The 21517-nt window shown below is 33.9% G+C and overlaps 1 long non-coding RNA gene across 2 annotated transcripts in view; it reads right to left on the bottom strand.

Annotated features, from left to right (window-relative positions):
• LOC105751002 overlaps positions 1-21517 on the bottom strand; it is a 28561-nt gene that overhangs the window by 5245 nt on the left and 1799 nt on the right. Inside the window, exon 2 of one of the 2 annotated variants that reach the window (XR_004230062.1) lies at positions 16506-16573. The exons of the other annotated variant lie outside the window; for it this stretch is intronic. This is a non-coding gene — a long non-coding RNA (uncharacterized LOC105751002). The remainder of the gene's footprint in view (positions 1-16505; positions 16574-21517) is intronic. 2 annotated transcript variants of the gene reach the window in all.

Below are 21517 nucleotides of genomic sequence, written 5' to 3'. Positions count from 1 at the left end.
CTCTGTTTTATTTTGTCTGTTTTTTGCTTTGAGTCATATTTGTCTTTTCAGCGAAGAATAAATTAATTCCCATTTCTATGGTGCTATTGAGTTTTAGTATTTTCCTTCAAAGAATTGATAACCAAATGTCATTATTCTTATTTTGCAGATGAGGAAACAATCTCAGGTGATGTGGATGTATGTAACTAGATATTGTAAGAGACAGACTTTACATGCAGGACCCCAAAAATCTAGAAATTTACTACTCACAGCATGTAATCTTGTAATCTCTCTCTCTCTCTCTCTCTCTCTCTCTCTCTCTCTCTCTCTCTCTCTCTCTCCTCTTTCTCTCTCTGTCTTGTCTTCTCTCAAGGGAGACTCTCTCTTTCACATAACACACTTTTATAGATACATATGTTTTCTGATGATGGAGAAACATTTTAAAAATTCTGTTTCATTTTGTTTTCAGTTCCAAATTTTTCCTCTTGCACAGGATCACATAGCTAATAAGTGTCTCAGGGCAGATATGAACTCATGAAGGTGAGTCTTTTTGATTCCATGTTTGGTGCCCTATCCACTGGGCTAACATAATTTTGTGACATTAGGGCGGATTTTTTTCATTACATTACATTGTCACTCAATCTTTATACTTACTCCTAATAACAACATGATATTTCTCCAAAAGCCAGATAATCAAAAAACTTGAGTTAATTGAATTTTGAAACAATATTAATTGGAGAGAGAAAAACTCTCTAACTCAGTAAATATGGTAACTTTGCTATTTGCCAAATTTAACTATATTTAATTCACTCAAAGAAAAGATTTGAATGTGGGAGGAGAGGGGCAAAGAAAAGAGTCCAAACAATTGTATGGGAAAAGGTGAAGAACTTACAGATTAAGCACATATTGATCAGAGACTGTTAGCTAAAGCAGATCAAGCCTATAGACCTTAGTTTCAGCTTCTCTGGAGTCACGTGATTTTAGATAAGGCCTGAATTACATTCTATTGTCCAACAAAGGGATTACATGGCCGAAGAAGCTGTACATCACCTTATCTACTGCATTCCACTGACCAACTATGGGAACAGTAGACTTATGTGACCAATCACAACATATAGAGGGTGGAATTTTGGAGGCTCTTTGTCTGAAATGTATAAAAACTGTAAGCATTTTCAAGGCTCTGGCCATATCCTGTTGTGAAATTTGGCTTTGCAGACCAGGATGGGGTCCACTTCTCGAGATTCTAATAAATAATTCTGCTTTCTATGAGTGATCTCTGAGTAGTCAATTTGGGTAGGTCTTTTTGTCCCAAACACAAAGAAAAACTAAAATGCATTGATGTTAATGAATGGCAAAGGAGAAACCAGAGGCAAAACAAATCTGATGAAGAGACTCTAGAAAAGAGAAATATTTTGGGAGCAAAAGAGGGGAGTAAGATCAGCAGGTGATATTCCTTAAATGGGTCAACAAACCATTTCATGTGAAGATTCCAAAATTCCTGCATTTGGAAAGACTAGAGAGGAGTATGGATTAAAAGAGAAAACTATAGCTTCACTTATCTTCAGAATGAGGAGACTAGCAGAGCCAAGTGAAGAACAGTATGGCAGATTATTCAATTATTCCAATTTTTTTTTTTTGCTATTTCTATTTTTAAGGAATTTTAGGGATTTTTTTCCCCTTGAAGTCAAGGCCTTGACCTTTTGCCCTATAAAGGTGAACTGTTATTTTTACCTAAGACACCTAAGCACAGAATTCACGGGAGAAGAGAAATATTCTCTTGAATTTTAATTCAATAAGCTAGTCAATCCTATACTTTGGTGTTTCTCTTTATTTCCATGACCCTTACAATCTCTTTGGTTATCTACACTTTATAGAAATCTCGTTGCCCTCTGTGAAAAATTAGCCATCTCCAGTTCGCCAATATCTTACCAAGCATGAGGCTTCAGGCAAGTTACTTAACCTGCCTGAGCCTCAGTTTGCACAATTATAAAATAATTTGGTTATTTTAGATATATGGTTCAATATTTATAGTTCAATCAAATCTTACTTCCCATACAAGAAATATTCATATGTTCAATATTAAAACAGTACCATTACTTCTCTATAAAACATCATTATATTAAACATTTTGTATTTTATTCCTCACAAAAATTTTTCATAGATAAGATGTTCATGCAATGATAGATTAGAACAAAAAATTATTTGAGATGTCAGAAATATTACCTAAGACAGAGGATTGGAAGAAGAGATTCTTTTAAGACAGGATGGAAAGCAGGGTGTCTCAGCTATTTAAATTCTGCCAATAATAATATGCTAATTTTGTGAATGCAAATAATGTTAATAGAGAGCTTGAATTGTCAGTGACTGTGAATGAATATTGATTTTCTGCCCATTTTTGGTACCCACCTATGCCAAGAAGTTATTTAACCAGGCAAGTTTCATAATAGACTAATTGAAGCCTCCAAGTTAAAATTTTAAGTATCAAATGCTTAATCCTAGTGTCAGTATGGGCAGATCAACAGGTTGAGCATGTGATGACTCATCATTTGGATATCAATTCCTTAAATAGTATAATTTGTAAGTGTGTGAGGCAACATTTGAACACAGATATTGTCAACTCCAATTGTAGTTGTTTACATACTATGGTATGCTACCTACTGGTATATTTTAGAAGATATTTTCCTTCAAGCTTGACTTAGCCTAAGTACCCCTTTGGATCTCTTTCAAGCTGAGATTCTGTAATTCAGTGATCATAGCCCTTATTAAATATCGCAATTTACTTGCCAGAGCAAGGCTTGCAACTTTGGGCAATTCTAACTCACTTAAATTCAATTCACACTCAAGTGAAGACAATACCTTCATAATATCATTTTTTCTTTTGAGAATGGAAGGATGACCAACACCACTCATCACAAAAACAAGTAAGAAATGCTGAAAGCCTGAGACTGGTGTTCAGAGTCTGCTTCTAACCCATTTTAGCTGAGTGTTTGGGGGGATGTTACTTAACTACTATATACAACTCTGTTATTGTGTCATCCAGACAACTTGGAGATCCACATTAGTGTAGGGAATTTGCACAGAAGTCCCTCATGTGGTGCACTAAAAAGTAAGAAAAAATTAAATAAGTGTAAATTACTGAGCTATAAACCAGCAGAATAATAACAAAAAAAAATTGCTCTCAATTAACTTATAGTCATTAGTTAGAGGAAGTAGAACTATACAATTTACACATAGAGAAATGCCAGGAAATATGAAAAGGGAGAGAAAACTAATGACTGGGAGAATCAGAAGAAAAAAATTCATCTGCAATGGAACATCTGAGATAAAAGGTAAAGACTCTTTGAGTTGGGGACAAACAGAAATCTATTTATCACTGCATTAAAGGCAAGCAGGACTGAGTGTGCAAATGCGTGGAGGTAAGAGATGGAATACTCAGTTTGGAAAATATTAAGTTCAGTTTGACTGGAACATTGTGTACTTAAAAGAAATGATGTGAGAGAAGAGAAGCTAGGAAAAATTACACTGGAGTAAGATTGGGAAAGACTTCTTATTTTAGCCTGATCCTTTCATTGTAACATTATCTTCACATATGATCTACCAATTCTGAGTCTTACATCCCTTTTTCTACTCTCCATGTACTCCCTGAACTAGAATTTCTTCATCTCCCATGGGTTCAATAATCCCTTGCCATCACTTTCCATCTTAACTCTGGACTTTGTTCCAACTTATTTTTGCTGCTGCCAACACAATTCTCATGGTCATCTATGTTCATACCCTCAGGGAATCCTTTTATCTGCTTTCCCCCTCATCTCCATGTCTAACCAATTATGAAAACTTTTTGACTCAACTTACACTGCATCTCTAGTATTAATCCCTTTTTCCTTTTCACATACCCAATATTTTAGCTCGTTTCCATCATCTTCACCAAAATGATTGTGATCATATCCTAAGCTTGCTCTTTTTTTCATTTTGTCTTTACTCCAAAAAGTCCATCACATAATTTCCAAAAATGACTTTCATAAATTTTTATCTGAAATGAACAATGTCAACTCCTACTCAAAAAAACTTAACTCACTCTTTCATTTTCTTAGCCTAAATACAAATTCCATTGTCATTCACAATCTTATCTCAGTCATTTCCCCTCTCTTTTTTCCCTTTTAAACATACCATGTTCCAATTCAACTAGCCTTACTAGCATTTCCCCAAGTCAACATTCTGTCTCCCACTTCCATACATTTGCACATCCTATTTTGTTTGCCTTTAATACAGTGAAAGAAAGATACCCTTTCCCTCCATTTAAGGGACCATTATTTTTTTGAAGGCTCAAGTTAGACACATTACTAATGAATCATTTTCTGATCTCTCCAGTCAGATAGGTAAGGGGAAAAAAAACACCTGAAAAAGGAAGCAATTGAAGGATGTAATTATAGCCCTTTCCACACACATAATCTTCACCACATAACCAAATAATTTTTAGTGATATTTTATTTATTTATTTTTTAATTGAAGTTTTTTATTTTCAAAACATATGCAAGGATAATTTTTTAACATTGATCTTTGCAAAATCTTATGTTTCAATTCTCCCCTTCCTTCCACCCCTTCCCCTAGATGGAAAGTTATCCAATATATGTTAAACATGGTAAAAAAATATGTAAAATCCAATATAGGCATGCATATTTATACAATTATCTTGCTGCACAAGAAAAATCCAATAAAAAATGAAAAAAATTTAGAAAGATTCAAAAAAATAAAAAAAAAAGAATGAAAATGCTATGTTGTGATCTACCCTCAGTTCCCACAATCCTCTCTCTGGGTGTAGATGGCTCTCATCATCACAAGATCATTGGAACTGGCCTGAATCATCTCATTGTTAAAAAGTGCCATGTCCATCAGAATTGATCATTGCATGATCTTCTTGTCGCCATTTTCAGTGGTTTCCTGGTTCTGCCCATTTCACTTAGTAATAGTTCAAGTAAGTCTGTCCAGGCCTCTCTAAAATCACCCTGCTGATCATTTCTTATAAAACAATAATATTCCATTACATTCATATACCATAATTTATTCAGTCATTCTTCAACTGATGGGCATCTATTCAGTTTGCAGTTTCTTGCCACTATAAAAAGGCCTGCCACAAACATTTTTTCATATGTGAATCCCTTTCCCTCCTTTAAGATCTCTTTGAACCAAATAATTTGTGACAGAAGTAATTTCTTTTTTTAGAATATAGTAATTTCCAGTGAAATTCTCACATAATTGAAACAAAGATATTTTTAAAATAATATTTCATTTATTTATAATTTTATATGCTATTTATAGACAAATCAACCTTTTCAAATTCTACTTTGTTAATTTTCCCCCAAAACAATAAATGAATTGGAATCTTGGGTGATTATCTGGATTAATCTATTTTTAAAAGCCAAGTTATTCTTTCCCTTTGGAGGAAATGAGAATGTTGGGATTGATTAATTTATCCATAATCATTGATAAAGGAAATGCAAAGTATTTTCTTTGTGAAATTCAATAGGATGCTACTTTTTCTTAAAAACCTCAAAAATATTTGGCCATGATTTAAAAATGCCATGTACAAAGGACGACTAATTTGTAAAAGATTACTGTATTTATGTATATATATATCTGTGCATAGAAATTCTCAGGTCAAAAAGAAACCTTTTAGACTTTTAATCAGTCATTCAACACATGTTAATTTTTATATTTTTGTGTCTCATCACATGCTTCTCTTATTCTGAGTTTGGCTTAAGTTCACCATGATAGGAAATATGGAGAAAATGGGTGACTATAGAAACCAAGAGTAACAAATATTAGAAAGAAAAAGAATACTGTAAATCATCTTTTTATCTTTGATCAAGCACTAAATGAATAGGTGATTTGAAAAATTGGTGGATCTAAAATACCATGATATTTATCATGAATTAAAAATGAGGCCTGTTTCCCTATGGAAAAATGCCATGTTCTTTCAAAATGTCAACCCTGTATTGTTTTAAGGATGCTATTTCATTTGCTTGTGAAAACTCCACAAAGAATAATCAGTCCTCAGGTTTTTAAGGTGACCCATTGGTGGCCTATGGAACCCAAACTTAACTAGAATCTGTATACTTCTGATTTTTTTCCTGTTGGCTTCATCCCCAATGAAGATGAAGATGGTATTTCTTTTCTGCTAGCAATTAATTTTTGATAGATAATCTATATCCATGAGAAATTATTGATGCCAGCAAAGAGAATTCTTAGAACTATTTTACCTAATTAGATTAGAACCTATAATGACCATTATTTTCCTAAAAGTTCTAGCTCAATTTCCTGAGGTTTTGGATTACATAGAATTTGGATACTGAGGTTTGATCTTAAATAGGATCACAGGGAGAATTCCCTGAGAGTCTGAGGAAAATAAATCCTCTAACTAACAATTTGAAAAGAACTAAACTGCTATTATCTGATCCAAGGGGAGTTCAATTTATTTAGGGGTTTCAATAGTATTGAGGAAGGGATTTTCTTCTACACAGGAGACAGAGAGACAAGACAAAAACAAATGAACAAGGAACAAAAAGTGTATGACAGAGGAGCTGACTGTACTGAGACAGAAAACTATAAATCACTAGAAGGGGATGATAGGCGCAAGTCCAATTAACAACTACTTAGTCTGAACCTCATTGGAGGAGAGGTGTCCTGGTGAAGGTGGAATAGAGAGATTTTGGAAGCAACAATGATGATAAAAGAGTATCCCGACTCTTCAACATGATCCATAATGAGTCAGGGTATGAGTGTAACCAGTACTAAAAGGATGGCAATGGAAACTATGGAAGCTATAGAGTCAGAGCAGAGTTATATCTCACTGAGGGCCAGAAGATGAAGGTAGTAAGAATAAAAATTAGAATAAAAGAATTTGTAAATTTTGAAGCAAGCACTCCAAAGGGAATGGTAGAAGGAAAAGACAGATCATGTTCTGGAGTGGGACAATAAGGAATAAGGGTTAAGGTAGACAGAATTAAATAAGAATTAAAAATTGGGAATTGTTTAAATATCAGGGACAAAGGCTTGGAATCAGCATAAAGGAATGGAATTATGCTGGATATTAGCAATGAGCATGGGCAGCACCAGGAAACAGAAAAGCTTAGTCAGGAGGCAAGAAATTATTACTTATCCTAGAGAAGGACAAGGTACAGAAGGGTCCAGAAGCTGTTCTGTCCAAAGATTGTAACCTGGAGCAGATACTATTGCCTTGGGAAATGGACAGTGACATTTTACACACACACACACACACACACACACACACACACACACCACTGCAGGAGATGATTCTCTAATGTAATCTGAAAGCAATAGGCAAACACACCAAGTGGGCAGTGGAGCATCTTCTTCAGGCTATTATACCCTAATGCAAGAGGTGCTTGGACTGTTGAGAAAAGATGGCATTTCTGGCAGCCACTTATTAGAGGATTGATACCCAGCAATATTAGGGGGCTTCACCAAAAATTATTGATTTCTGGGGTCCAAAACTGTGACAAAGTCACAGTTGCTAGGGATTATCAGAGTCAAAATCTGTATTCAGGACACCACATGAAGGACTCACTACACATAGCATGCAGCTGTAGTGCCTATATTTTCTGGAGTTTGAGAAACATCATTTTTAATAGTAGCTTTTTATTTTCAAAAAACATGCAAAAATAATTTTTAACATTCACCCTTGCAAAAACTTATGTTCCAAATTTTTCTTCCTCCTTTCCCTCACCCCCTCTCCTAGACAGCAAGTAATCCGATATATGTTAAACATGTGCAATTCTTCTATACATATTTTCACAATTATCATGCTGCACAAGAAAAATCAGATCAAAAAGGAAAAAATGAGAAAGAAAAATAAAGCAAGCAAAAACAACAAAAAGGTGAAAATACAATGTGTGATCCACATTCAGTCCCCACAGTCCTTTTTCTGGGTGTAGATGGCTCTCTCCATCACATGTCTATTGAAATTGGTCTGAATCACCTTATTGTTAAAAAGAACAAGATGCATCAGAGTTGATTATCACATAATCTTGTTGTTGCTGGGTACAATATTTTCTTGGTTTTACTCACTTCATTTAGCATCAGTTCATGTTAAGTCTTTCCAGGTTTTTCTGAAATCATCCTTCTGATTGGAGAAACATCATTTTATAAAAGTCAATTTCATTTTATTTTCAGTTCCAAATTCTCTCCCTTTCCCTCTTAAAATCCCTTGAGAAAGCAATGAAATGAAGGCCATCACAAATATGTATAGTCATACAAAACAAATTCCCTCAACAGCAAAGAAAAAAAAGAATGAATGATAGAAAGAAAAGAGAAAGGAAGGAAGGAAAGAAGATAGGGAGGGAAGAAAATATGAAGGAAGGAAGGGAGAAAAAAGAAAGAAAAAATGAAAATTGAAAGGGAAGACAGGAGGGAAAGGAGAAAAAAGGGAGGGAAGATCAAGGAAATAAGGAAGAATAAGAAAGAAGAGACAGAATAATTTTTCATTTTGTTTAAATAATGTCCAAGGAATCCTGATTTTCCTGACTGCAGGTACATAGTGCTACCTGGCTCTCTCAGTGGATGTCAGAAATGTTTTTAAAATGTAAATTCCTTACTAAATGTGAGCTGTTGCTGTGATACTACAAGAATCTTAAGTCCTCATCTAGAGACATGCGAAATTTCTTTCTCTGAGACTGTTTTCTCATCTATAAAATACATTGCAGCATTTACCTTGGAAGGTTGAGGTGAAAGAATGAAAGAAGGTAATTCACGGAAAGGACCTTGATAATATCATAGCACTAGATCCATATGTGGTAAAGAGAGTCAAGGTGGAATGAGTGAAGAGTTGGTGGCAGGGTCAGGAAGCTAGGTTTTATGGAAAGAACAGTATCCTAACAATTAGAGCTATCCAAAAGAAGAATGAGCCTCTGTGGTAGGTAGTGAGCCCCATTCCCCTTTGTCACTACCACCATTAGACATCATGCAAAGTATGAACGATTGAGTGTAGTATATATTGGTGAGAATATTCTCTTCCAGTATGAATTATGCTAGATGCCCCAATGAGGTCCTATCCAACTCTGTTGTTCATTCATTTCAGTTGTGTCTGATTTTTTGTGTCTCTATTTAGAGTTTTCATGGCAAAAGATCATTTTATAGATAAGGAACTGAAGTAAATAAGATTAAGCAACTTTCCAGGGTCACATAGCTAGTATCTCTATTCATATTTGAACTCATAAAGATGAGCCTTCCTGATTCCCAACCCAGTGTTCTATTCACTGGAATAACACAATTTGGTGACATTATGGCAAATTCTCTTTCTTTTACATCTGATTTTCACTCAATTTTTGTTGTTACTTATTCCTTATAAGCACAAAGCATTTCTCCAAAATCCCCGTGATCAAAAAAATATGAGTTGATTGAATTTTGAAAAAAAATATAAATTGGGGACAATAAAACTCTACAATTTGGCAAACATGGATTTAAAAATATTTTATTAAAAAATAGAAAAAGAAAAACAGGAAAGGAAAACAAAACAAAACAGAACATACTAGAACATTGTCAAGTGCCCAGCAGAACATTAGGGAGAATTCTAAATATATAACAATAAACTACCAGTTCAAGAAAGGATATATGGTAGTAGAAGAAATATTCATGACTGTCCTCCTTTGCTTCCTTGTAGGTTATTCTTTGTTCTTTGATGCGTACTTTTTAAACTTTATTCTTTCCTCTACCCTTTCATCCTGCTCACCTCCCAAAGCAGCCTATAATTAAGCATAGATATATGTTATATACAATATAGTTCTATACATACATACATGTATGCATACCACATCTATACTTCTCACTCACACACACATGTATGTGTATATATATGCACATATATATATACATATATATGTATATATACACATTATACCTACCCACAGACTCACTCACATATCTATCCCTCTATTTATTTACCCACAGATCTGCTCACATATAATATTTTATATACATACATACATAGAGCAACAGGCATACTTATCTACATATACTCAGATATATATATATATATATATATATATATATATATATATATATATATATACCTGCATTTACTCATACATAAATATGCATCTAAAACAACATTAGTATGGCTGACATGTAATGGAGATTTCTCTCTTGATTGAATCTTTAAGTTTGACTTACCCCTTCTTTCCTATCCCTGCTGACTCTTCTGCTTTAATTTTCCCCTTTAAATCGCCTTGCCATTACTTACTCTCCCCTCACACATGGATCCTTCTTTGTCTTCTCCCCCCTTTCACTTCCCCCTCTTCCCATCAGTCCCCTCTTATTTATTTATAGATTTTGAGGGATGCTATACTCCTTATGGTATGTTTGTAGTGTTGCCTATTTAACCCATTCCCGATGTGAGTAGGTTTTCATAACTACTAGTTCTCCTTCCTCCTCTAATGCCTCTACGTCTATTCTTCCTCTGCACTTCAATTGTATAACATGATTACCTTTTTTGCTTTTTTTAGGTGTTTTTGCTTTTTAGACTCAGATCATACTCAACTCTGCTCCAATCTTTCTTCTGAGCTGCCCAATTGGTGATGTCAATCATAAACATACGGTATACATTTCCATGTTAAAAAACATAAACAATTTGATCATGTTAAGTTCCTTGAAACTGATTTTGATAATGGTTCTTATATGTTAAATTGTCTACTGAGTTTGGGTTGGTGGAAAGTCCTTAAAATCTGAAAGTTCATTGAATGTCTATTTTTTTCATTTAATATTATGGATAATTTTCTGGATATGATATTTTTTTTTGGCTGTAGGCCTAGTTCTTTTGATTACTGGTACATATGATTCTAGGACTTACAGTCTTTTATTGTGGCTGCTGATAAGTCCTATACAATTCTAATTGTAGCTCCGATGAATTTGAACTGTTTTTTTCTTGTGTCTTGGAGAATTTTCTCTATCACTCCAGGACCATTTTTTGGGATTATTTATTGCATTATTGTGTCAAAGTTTTGTTTTTCTTTTTTTTTGGTCACAGCTTTCAGATAGTCCAGTTATTCTTATGTTTTCTCTTCTTGATCTGTTCTCCAAATCTGTTTTTTTATAAGATGTTTCACATTTTTTATTCTTTCATTCTTTTTTGTTTTGTTTTATTATTTCATGGTCTCTTATAACTTCACTGACTTCCCCTTGCCCAACACTAATTTTCAAAGTTATTTTCATCTTTAATTCTCCGTTTCTCCTTTTCTACTTGATTAACTTTTTTTTGTAATCTTCTTGTTTTTCTTCAATTGTTTTTTTTCCCCCTCAATGTCTCTCATTTAATTTTTAAATTCTTTTTTGAGTTCTTTTATAAATTATCTCTGAGTAGGAACCTATATAACATTACTCTTTGGGGTAGGAGAAGCTCTTTTTACTTCAGTATCTTCCTCTGAAAATGAACTCTGGTCTTCCCTATTCCCATTGTAAGTTTGTATGGTTGGGTTCTTTCTTCTTTACTTGTTTGTGTGTTTTTTTAATGAGAAGTATTAGAAGAAAATCAGAAGAAATCACTTCTAATTGTGGGGGGTGGGAATGATGCCTCTGTCTTCATTCCAGCTCTTTCTTCTGACCTGGAACACAAAACCAAAAACTCCATCCTCCTGCAAGTGCTAACAAGCATCAGCATCTCTGCCCCACTACATTTTCACTCACTAGGTGTATGGTTCCTTCTCACCCAAGATCATGGTTCTGCAGCTCATCTGGGCCTGAAAACAGTCTTTTTTTTATTTTTATTTTTACTTTTTTTACTTTTTAAATTTAAAAAAGTTTTTCTTTTTCTTTTTTTTATCATAGCTTTTTATTTACAAGACATATGCATAGGTCATTTTTCAACACTGACTCTTGTAAAACCTTCTGTTACACCTTTTCCCCTCCTTTCTCCCATTCTCTCTCCTAGATGGTAGCCCTAGCATTCTTAATCAGCCAAGATTCATTCAATCTGCCCAGACTCAGACACTGACTTCACACCCTGTACAGGAGATGAAAATCTCTGTGGTTCCTGCTGAAATTCTCACCCTACCCATGTAGCCTCAGAGCTCCCCACTTGGTGTTTCTGTGAATCTAACCTGGAGGTATTTGCGATTCACATGGGTTAAGCCCCACAGCAGAGTCTTTCCTCATATCTTTTCAAGTTGTCCCTGGATGATCCTTGTTCTGCCTCAAGTCTTCTTGATTTTTCACCATCTATGTTCACCCCGAGGCTCAAATTTGTTCTGTTTTGGGGGGACATCTGGAGGGCCTGAAATTTGCTGACCTATTTCACTATCTTTCCAGGATCTTCTCAGACATGGCAAATTAATTGTTAGTCAAATTTAACAATATTTAATATGTCCAACAGAAAGAAATGGGAGTGGAAGGAGAAGGCCAAGGAAAAGAGGCCAAAACAAAGAAAAACAAAAACAGAAGAATGACAAAGTTGCAAGTAGAGGCAGAAGAAATCAGATGAAGGAATGTTAGAAGAAAGGAATATCTGAGCAGCAGACAAAGGGAGTAAGAAAAGCAGATGACATTCCTTCCATGGAACAACAAGTCATTTCAGAAGACTTTCTGCATTTGGAAAAAAAAGAGAGGGATGGGATGACATTAAAAGAGAAAGTTAATGGGACATTGATGCATTGTTGGTGGAGTTGTGAACGAATCCAACCATTTTGGAGAATAGTTTGGAACTATGCTCAAAAAGTTATCAAACTGTGCATACCCTTTGATCCAGCAGTGTTACTACTGGGATTATATCCCAAAGAGATTATAAAGAAGGGAAAGGGACCTGTATGTGCACGAATGTTTGTGGCAGCCCTTTTTGTACTGGCTAAAAACTGGAAACTGAATGGATGTCCATCAGTTGGAGAATGGCTGAATAAATTGTGGTATATGAATATTATGGAATATTACTGTTCTGTAAGAAATGACCAACAGGATGATTTCAGAAAGGCCTGGAGAGACTTACACGAACTGATGCTGAGTGAAATGAGCAGGACCAGGAGATCATTATATACTTCAACAACAATACTATATGATGACCACTTCTGATGGACCAGGCCATCCTCAGCAACGAGATCAACCAAATCATTTCCAATGTAGCAGTAATGAACTGAACCAGCTATGCCCAGAAAAAGAACTCTGGTAGATGACTAAAAACCATTACATTGAATTCCCAATCCCTATATTTATGCACACCTGCATTTTTGATTTCCTCTACAAGCTAATTGTACAATATTTCAAAGTCTGATTCTTTTTGTACAGCAAAATAACGTTTTGGTCATGTATACTTATTGTGTATCTAATTTATATTTTAATATATTTAACATCTATTGGTCATCCTGCCATCTAGGGGAGGGGGTGGGGGTGGGGGTAAGAGGTAAAAAATTGGAACAAGAGGTTTGGCAATTGTTAATGCTGTAAAGTTACCCATGCATATATCCTGTAAATAAAAGGCTATTAAATTAAAAAAAAAAAGAGAGAGAAAGTTAATATCTTTGTTTATTTTCTGAATGAGGAGATTAAGAAAGAGTCAAGAGGAGAAATTGTCAGTTTATTCAATTTGTTTATTAGTTCTATTTTTAGGTAATTTGTACTGTTATTTCCAAGACAGTCCCCTGAGAAACCTATAGTTTATAAACTCCATATTACCCTCTGTGAAAAATGGGTCATCTTCAGTTCTCCAGTATCTTACCAATTGTGAGGCTTCAGGTAAGTTATTTAATCTGCCTAAGGCTCAGTTTCCTCATTGATAAAATGAATTGGTTTAGGTCTATAATTCCATCATATCTCCTTTTCTCAATACCAAATATTCATGTATTTAATATTTAAAATTATAAATATTAAAAATATTTAATATTAAAATAAAAACATTTCTTTATAAATCATTTTTATCTTATACATTTTGTGCCTTTTCATTAATAAGATGCCCATGTAGTGGTAGATTAGAACAAAAACAATTACTTGAATTATATTATAGGAAAATTATCTAAGACAAAACAACTAAGATCTTCCATCAAGAAAAGGATGGGCTTCAGGATATTTCAGAACTATTTAAACTCTGCTATTAATATTATGCTAATTTTGTAGTTATAAAGTTGAAAACTCAAATATCAAATGCTTAATCCTAATATCGGTTTGGGTAGATCAAAGGATAAGGGATGTGATGGCTCATAATTTGAATATAAGTTTTTTAAATAGCACAGTTGTAAGTCTCTCAGACAGTATTTGAACTTAGATCTCATCAACTCCAATTGTAGCTGTCTATCTAGTATGGCATGCTATCTACAGATACATTGTAGAAGGTATTCTTCTTTAGGTTTGGTTTAGCCTAGGTGCCCTCTTGAGGCTCTTTTAGCCTGAGATTTTGTGATTTGGTGGTCATAGCCTTTATTAAGTACCTGCAATTTATTGCTAGAAACTTTCAGCAGCTCTGCCTCACTTAAGTCTAATTCTGCTCTCAATCAACTTATATTCACCAGTTAGAAGAGGGAAGAGTGTATAATATATAAATTGAGAAATGCAAGACAATCTGAAGAGGGAGAGAATACTAATGACTGGAAGGCTCAGAAAAAGATTTATCAGCAGTATAATATCTGAGCTGAGCCGTCAAGAAACGTAAAGATCCTTTGGGAGTGGAGGCAAATAGGGATTTATCCATCCCTGTGTTAAAATCAGACAGGACAGAGTTTGCAAATGCAGGGAAGTGGGAGATGGAATGTTTTATTTGGGAAATGCTATTGTCTAGTATGGTTGACACATTGTGTGCTTGAAAGAAGTAATGCAAGATAAAAACAAGGCAAGGAAAATTACACTGGAGTAAAATTGTGAAAGACTATGGAATTGAGTCTTTTGCTATTTCATTATTTTCAAACATGATCTCTCAATTTTGAGTCTTGCATTCCTTTCTCTTGTCTCTACATACTCTCTCAGGTAGAATCCTCCTCAATTCCCATGGTGCCAATTATCATCTTTTTGCAGGTAATTTCTACATCTTTATATCCAGTCTCCATCTCTCTCTCTGGAAGTCTACCTGTATGTCACCAAATACTTTCTTTGCATATTCGATGGATGTGCTTATAGGTACCTAGAAGCCAAAGTGTCCAAAATTGTACTCATCTCTTTCTACCTTAAACTTGTCCTTTGCCTCAACTTACTTATATTTGCTGGTGGCACCACCATTCTCCTGGTCAGCTACATTCTTAACTTTAAAGCAGTCCTTTCCTCTGTCCTCTTCCTCACTCTCATATCTAATCAATCATGAAAATGATTGGCTCAGTTTTTACAGCATCTCTAGTATCCATCCATCTTTTTCATTCACATATAGCACATTAGCTTAAGCTTCCAACACCTTCACCAAAATGAATGCAATCTCTTCCTAAGCTCTTCTTTATTTTTATTTTCTCTTTTCCTCCCAGCTTTTAATCTTGTTTCTGGTTGGTTTTGTTTGTGCAAATTGTTTTTAATTTAATGTAATCAAAGTTGTCCATTTAGCCTTTCATAATGTTGTCTAGCTCTTCTTCTCCCTTCTCCAAAGATCTTATAGGCAAATTATCCCTTGCTCTCCTAATTTGTTGATGGTATCATCTTTTATGCCCAAATCATGTACACGTTTTGACCTTATTTTAGGATGGGGTGTGAAATATAGGTCTATGCCAAGTTTCTGACATATTGTCTTCCAGTTTTCCAGCAATTTTTGTCAAATATTGAGTTCTTATTCCAGAAGATGGAGTTTGGGGGTTTATCAAATACTAGATTATTCTAGGTCTTGATTATTGTGTCTTGTGTATCTATTCTATTCCACTGATCCACCACTCTTTTTCTTAGCTAATAGCAAATAGTTTTGATGACTGCTACTTTATAATACAGTTTTAGGTTTGGTATTGCTAAGCCACCATCCTTTGTATTTTTTCATTAATTTCTTTAATAGTCTTAACTGTTCTTCCAGATATATTTTGTTGTTATTTTTTCTAGTTCTATAAAATAATTTTTTGTCATTTTGATTGGTATGGTGCTGAAAAACAGATCAATTTAGGCAGAATAGTCATTTTTATTTTATTAGCTCAACCTACCCATGAGCTATTGATATTTTTTTAATTGTTTAGAGTGTGAGAAGTATTTTATCATTGTTTTCCTGTAGTTCTTGAGTTTGTCTTGGTATTTTCTCTTTTTTCCAGTAGTCTACCACACAATTTCTTAAGTTTTTTTTTCCTGAAACCAGCAACGTCACTTCATGCTCAAAAAACTTAACTCCTTCGTGTTCCTAGGCTAAAATACAAATTCCACTGTCTTTTATAATCTTGCTTCAGTGTAATTTTTCATGCATTTTTCAGTCACATTACTACCTTTCAAACACACTATGTTGCAAACAAACAGTACTTAATAACATTTCTCACAGTCAACATTCCATCTCCTACCTCTATGCATTTGCACAGACTGTCCTGTTTGCTTTAATGCAATGATAGGTCCTCATTTCTTTCCATTTCAAAGGATCTTTCTTGAAGGCTTACCTTAGACATAATATTGCTAATGAATCCTTTTTCTGATGCTTCCAGTTAGACAGGTAGGGGGAAAAAACCTAGAAAAAGACAATGTTTGAGGGATATAATTACAATCCTCCTCCACACATATAATCCCCAACCAGACATAATTTATGAGAGAAGTAATTTCAAATAAAGTTCTCAAGTAATTGGAATAAAAATTTGTTTTAAAATATTTTTCATCTACTTGATTTATATACTAATTACAGACAAATTAACTTTTTAAAATTTCATTTTGATCATGCCAAAACAAAAAAGAAATGGAGTCTTGCGTGATTATCAAGATAAATTTATTTTTAAAAGCTCAGTTGGTGTTTTTTATTCAAGGGAATAAGAATGCATTTAGGGATTCAACCAATAATCAATCATCACTGATCCAGAAAATAAAAAGCATTTTCCTTCACTACGATGCTACTTTTCATTAAAAAACTCAAAAATATTTTTCCATGAATTTCAAATGTCATATACAATAGACTACCAAATTATAAAAATGACAATCACATTGAGACATGTTTGGGAAAGAAAATTCTCAAGTAAAAAAGAAACAATTTATAGACTTTTAATCAATCATTTAACACATAAAATATTGTATTTTTCTATCTCCTCAGATTGCTCCTTTTATTCTGAGTCTGACAAGTTTACCAAGAAGGGAACTGTGTGGAAATTTTATGACTACAGGAACCAAGAACAACAAATATTAGAAACAAAAAGAATATTGTAAAAGATATCTTTTTATCTCTGATCAAACATCACATGAATAGGAGGTGATTTGAAAAGCTGGTGGATCTGAAAATGCCATACTTATCATGAATTAAAAAGAAGACTTTTTTCCTACTGAAAAACACTATGCTCTTTCTAAATGCCAATCTTGTACTTTCTTAAGGATGATCTTTCATTTGTTTGTGAAAAACTCCACAAAGAATTATCGGTTCCTAGCAGGTGACCCATTGGTTGCCTATGGAATTCACACAACTAGAATTTGGATACTCACAATTTTAATTTTCCTGTTGGTTTTCATCCCCAGTAAAGACTACAATGATTTTTATCACCCAAAATCTATACCCATGAAAAGTTGTTGATGACAGCAAAAAGAGAATTCTTAGAACCATTTTAGCTAATATGGTGACTTATTTTCCTAGAAGTGCTGGCTCAATTTACTGAGGTTTTAAATAACAGAAAGTTTAAATACTCTTGATCTTTAATAAGATCATAGAAAGTTAATTGACAATCTGACAAGAAATCTTTTAATTAACAATATGAGAACTAAATTGTTAAGAGACAATCTGAGGAGAGCTCAGTTTGGTAAGGGTTTTCTGTGACTTTTTGGAAGGGACTCGTTCTCAAACTTTAGGGCACCACATGAGGAGGCAGAGAGGCAAGATAGAAGCAGATAAAGAATAAAGATAAAGAAAAAGTCACTCCTTGTGAAAAAGGAGTTTACTGTAGTGACAGGCTGAACCAGAAGGAGGCGTCAGGGAGGTCAAATCCACCTAGCAGCTCCTTTCTCCCCTCGTTTTGCAGAGCCCAGAGGTGATGCTGAATTCTGGTTCATTTGCAACATTCTGCATTTTGTTTAATTGTTTATTCTCCTTTCTTTTTCTTGATACTGTTAATAAATTACTTGGTTGCTAGTAGTGAAATGTCTAATTGTATCAAATTTGTTGTTTGAAACAGGAGATTCTAGTTTATAATAGAAGTCTTTTTCCAGAGTGATGACTGAGTTACTTAGAAATAATTTTGTTGATTTCTGAAATTACTCCAAAGCATACCCACTAGATTATTCTTACACTCAAAGAAGAAAAGTGCTTGTATCAGAATGAAGAGTAGGAAGTTGTCGGTTTCCCTGTGTGTATCTTTGATATCTTGCATCACTATGGATCAGCTGGGTGGCGCCAAAGTGCATCAAGTACCTGGCTAAAAATCATCTTTCCCAAGTTCAAGTTTTGCTTCAGATACTTAGTAGCTGTGCGGACAAGTAATTTAACCTTACTTGCCTCGATTTCTCATCTATAAAACGAGCCATTCCAGTATTTCTGCCAAAGAAACCCCAAATGGGTCTTGAAGTGATGGAAACGACTGAAAAATTACGGAACAAAATAAAATAAACCTCCCTGCATTCCAAAGTATCTCTGAATAAATCAGTAATTTCCCCCAAGAACTTGCTTTTTGATGTATTCTTATTTCAAAGGGAAAATAGTGTATTTGATGTCATTCAAAATCAAAAAAGGTAAAAATAAAGTCAAATACAATTCAACAAAATTCTGGGAAATGTCTGTTGAAAAGAAAGTACTATATTGGTATTGTGGGATGTGGAGTTTATGCAGAGATGGCTCCTATCCTTTCTGAGCTTGAATTTAGTAGGAAGGTAATGATATGTCATAGTTATATCATCCCTTGAAATTTAGAAGGCAATATTTTTAAAATTAGCAAACTTATGAGATAGGTTCTACAAAGCAAAATAGTTTTGTTTTGTTTTTACTATTAAACAATTGGAACCTCAGAAAATGTCATACCCAAGATTGCCCAGTGAATATATAGCAAATGTCAAACTCAGTTCTATATCCTACAAATCTAAATTCATTGATCATCTTATATACATTGTGATACACAAAACTACAATTTATAATAATGCATAATAAATACATATAAGAAGCCAAAGCACAGTGTTTTATTAAATTTGAGAGGGGAAAAGTCATGATTTTGACTTGCTTTGAAAAATATATCTGGTCATTTCCCAAAGTTCTTTTATTGGATTTTACCTCTTATATTATATTATATTGTGTTATATTTATATTTGCATGGTCAAAGTCTTTCATTTTCATTTAGCCGGAGGAATCCCATACTCATCAACTTAAATTTAAATGTAAGAACTGAGGAATTATTAGTCAGATATTAAATGACTGAAGCTAATGCCATAGGGTAAGAAGATTTAAGACATGATGGAAGATAAAAAACCTGATGAAATCAGGTTGTAAAGCTTAAAGATTCTGAGTTTTCATTCAGTATCTTCTCTCTCCAAGCCTGCTATGGTGGTTGCACAAACCATTTCTCAGATGTTTCCTCCAGGGTCTGGCTTCCGGCTTTCCTTTTCTGAGCCTCCATTGCAGTGACTCCCTCTCAATTTCTTTCATCTCATAAAAAGTGCAATATAAAGATTCTAACAAGTCCCATAAAGGACAGGGACAGTAACGACAGGGACATATGTGCAGGATGCGAGCAGTGTGATGTGTTGCTGCCTTAGCTAAAGGTTGGAAACCCAGTTGAAGCCTGACCACACCCTCCCAACTTTACTTTGGGAGATCCCAACAAGAGAGAGGGAGGATGCCCAGCCTTAAAGGACAGGGTCAAATATGTGTGGCAGTGGAAGGAAGACAGCAAAAAAGTGAGGAAGGAAACCAGAGATGAGTGTCTGGTAATACTCTAGAGAGGTTGGAAGACCATAACAATCAGCATATCAGGGAGCCCTTTACATGTTTAGAAAGGCACTTTTTTTTGTATTATTTTTTTTAAATAAGTATTTATTTAAAGTATTTATAAATTCTGATTAAGGAATCAGTTTTACTTCTAGAAGCTTCTGCATACCAATTTATCTATCTATAAAACTTATGAAACATGGGAGGATAATAAAGCTGATACTGAATTTACCTTAAGGAGACTTGGCATTTACTTTAAGTCATCTTTTCTACAGCAAACAAATGAAAAAAAAATGAGGAAGAATTTACTGATATTACCCAATATAACTTAGCCCTTAGCTTTGTCACCCCGTCCAAACCTATCTATAACTTTTTTATACATAATTTATTGCATTTTGCCTACCCCACTAGACTCTGAGCTTCTTGAGAGGAGGGAATAGCTTTTTTTTTCCTTTTTGTTTTTAATCTTTATTTGTAAGCACATAACATGATGCCTGGCACATAACAGGCAATTAATAAATGCTTGTTGACTTGATTTTACCTTTTTTCTCTCTTACCATTTTTTAAACCTGCTGCATTCTTCCCTCTAGACACTCAAAAACTATTCCTTAGAAAGTTTTGAAACTCCTCCTCTTGGATTGTAGATGACTCTATATCATCCTATAGATGAGTCCTCACTAAAACTAGATAGCCCCAGACCCCAATAAACTCTTTTGTTTTTAAACTTAAAAAATTATATCTTTTGTTTTTATATTGTCTTAATTTCCACCCAAATCCCTTCCTGGCCTTCTTCCCCAAAATTAAAAAAAAATTAATCAATAAATACATTAAAAGTAATTTGATAATATATACAATATTCCATACCCCTAGACCTCCTACATTTGCAAAATAGAGGGAGTAGAAAGTAGCCGTTTTCTTTTATCTCTTCTTTGGATTCAAATTTAGTTTTTCTAATTTAGTAACATTATTTTAAAATATTTTCTGGTTGTTCTTCCCATTTACATTTTTGTAGTCACTGAATATACTTGGTTTTTGACTCTGTTTACCTTATTCTGCATTAATTCAAACAATTCTTTTGATACTTCTCTTTATTCATTATAGTACTCATCATTGGTTACATTAATATTCATCAATTGTTACATTAATTACATCTCATTGATTTTCCATACACAATTTATACGGCCATTTCTCACTTGATATCTTGTTATTATTAATTGATTAGCACAATGTCTGGCACAAAGTAGGTTCTTAATAAGTATCTATTGACAGTTATTGGCTGATTGATGCATATCTAGTTGCAATTTCTCTGCTGCCACAAATATGGTTGCTATAAATTTTTGTATGTATGAAGATATTTTATTATCAATAATATATTTAGGGTATAAATCTCACAGTGAAAAGTCTTGGTCAAAAGGTATACTTTAACTACTTTATTTTCATATTTCCAAATTAGTCTTAAATCATCATCCTATGTCATATTCCATCATGAATTCAAAATAATTACATGACATTAATATTGAAGATCATGTTATTTAAAATTAGGATATCACATGTTCTTATAGATATGCA

The sequence above is a fragment of the Sarcophilus harrisii genome, chromosome 6 (genome assembly GCF_902635505.1).
Source record: "Sarcophilus harrisii chromosome 6, mSarHar1.11, whole genome shotgun sequence".
Taxonomy (NCBI): Eukaryota; Metazoa; Chordata; class Mammalia; order Dasyuromorphia; family Dasyuridae; genus Sarcophilus; species Sarcophilus harrisii.
This window is presented reverse-complemented; position numbering and strand designations above follow the sequence as displayed.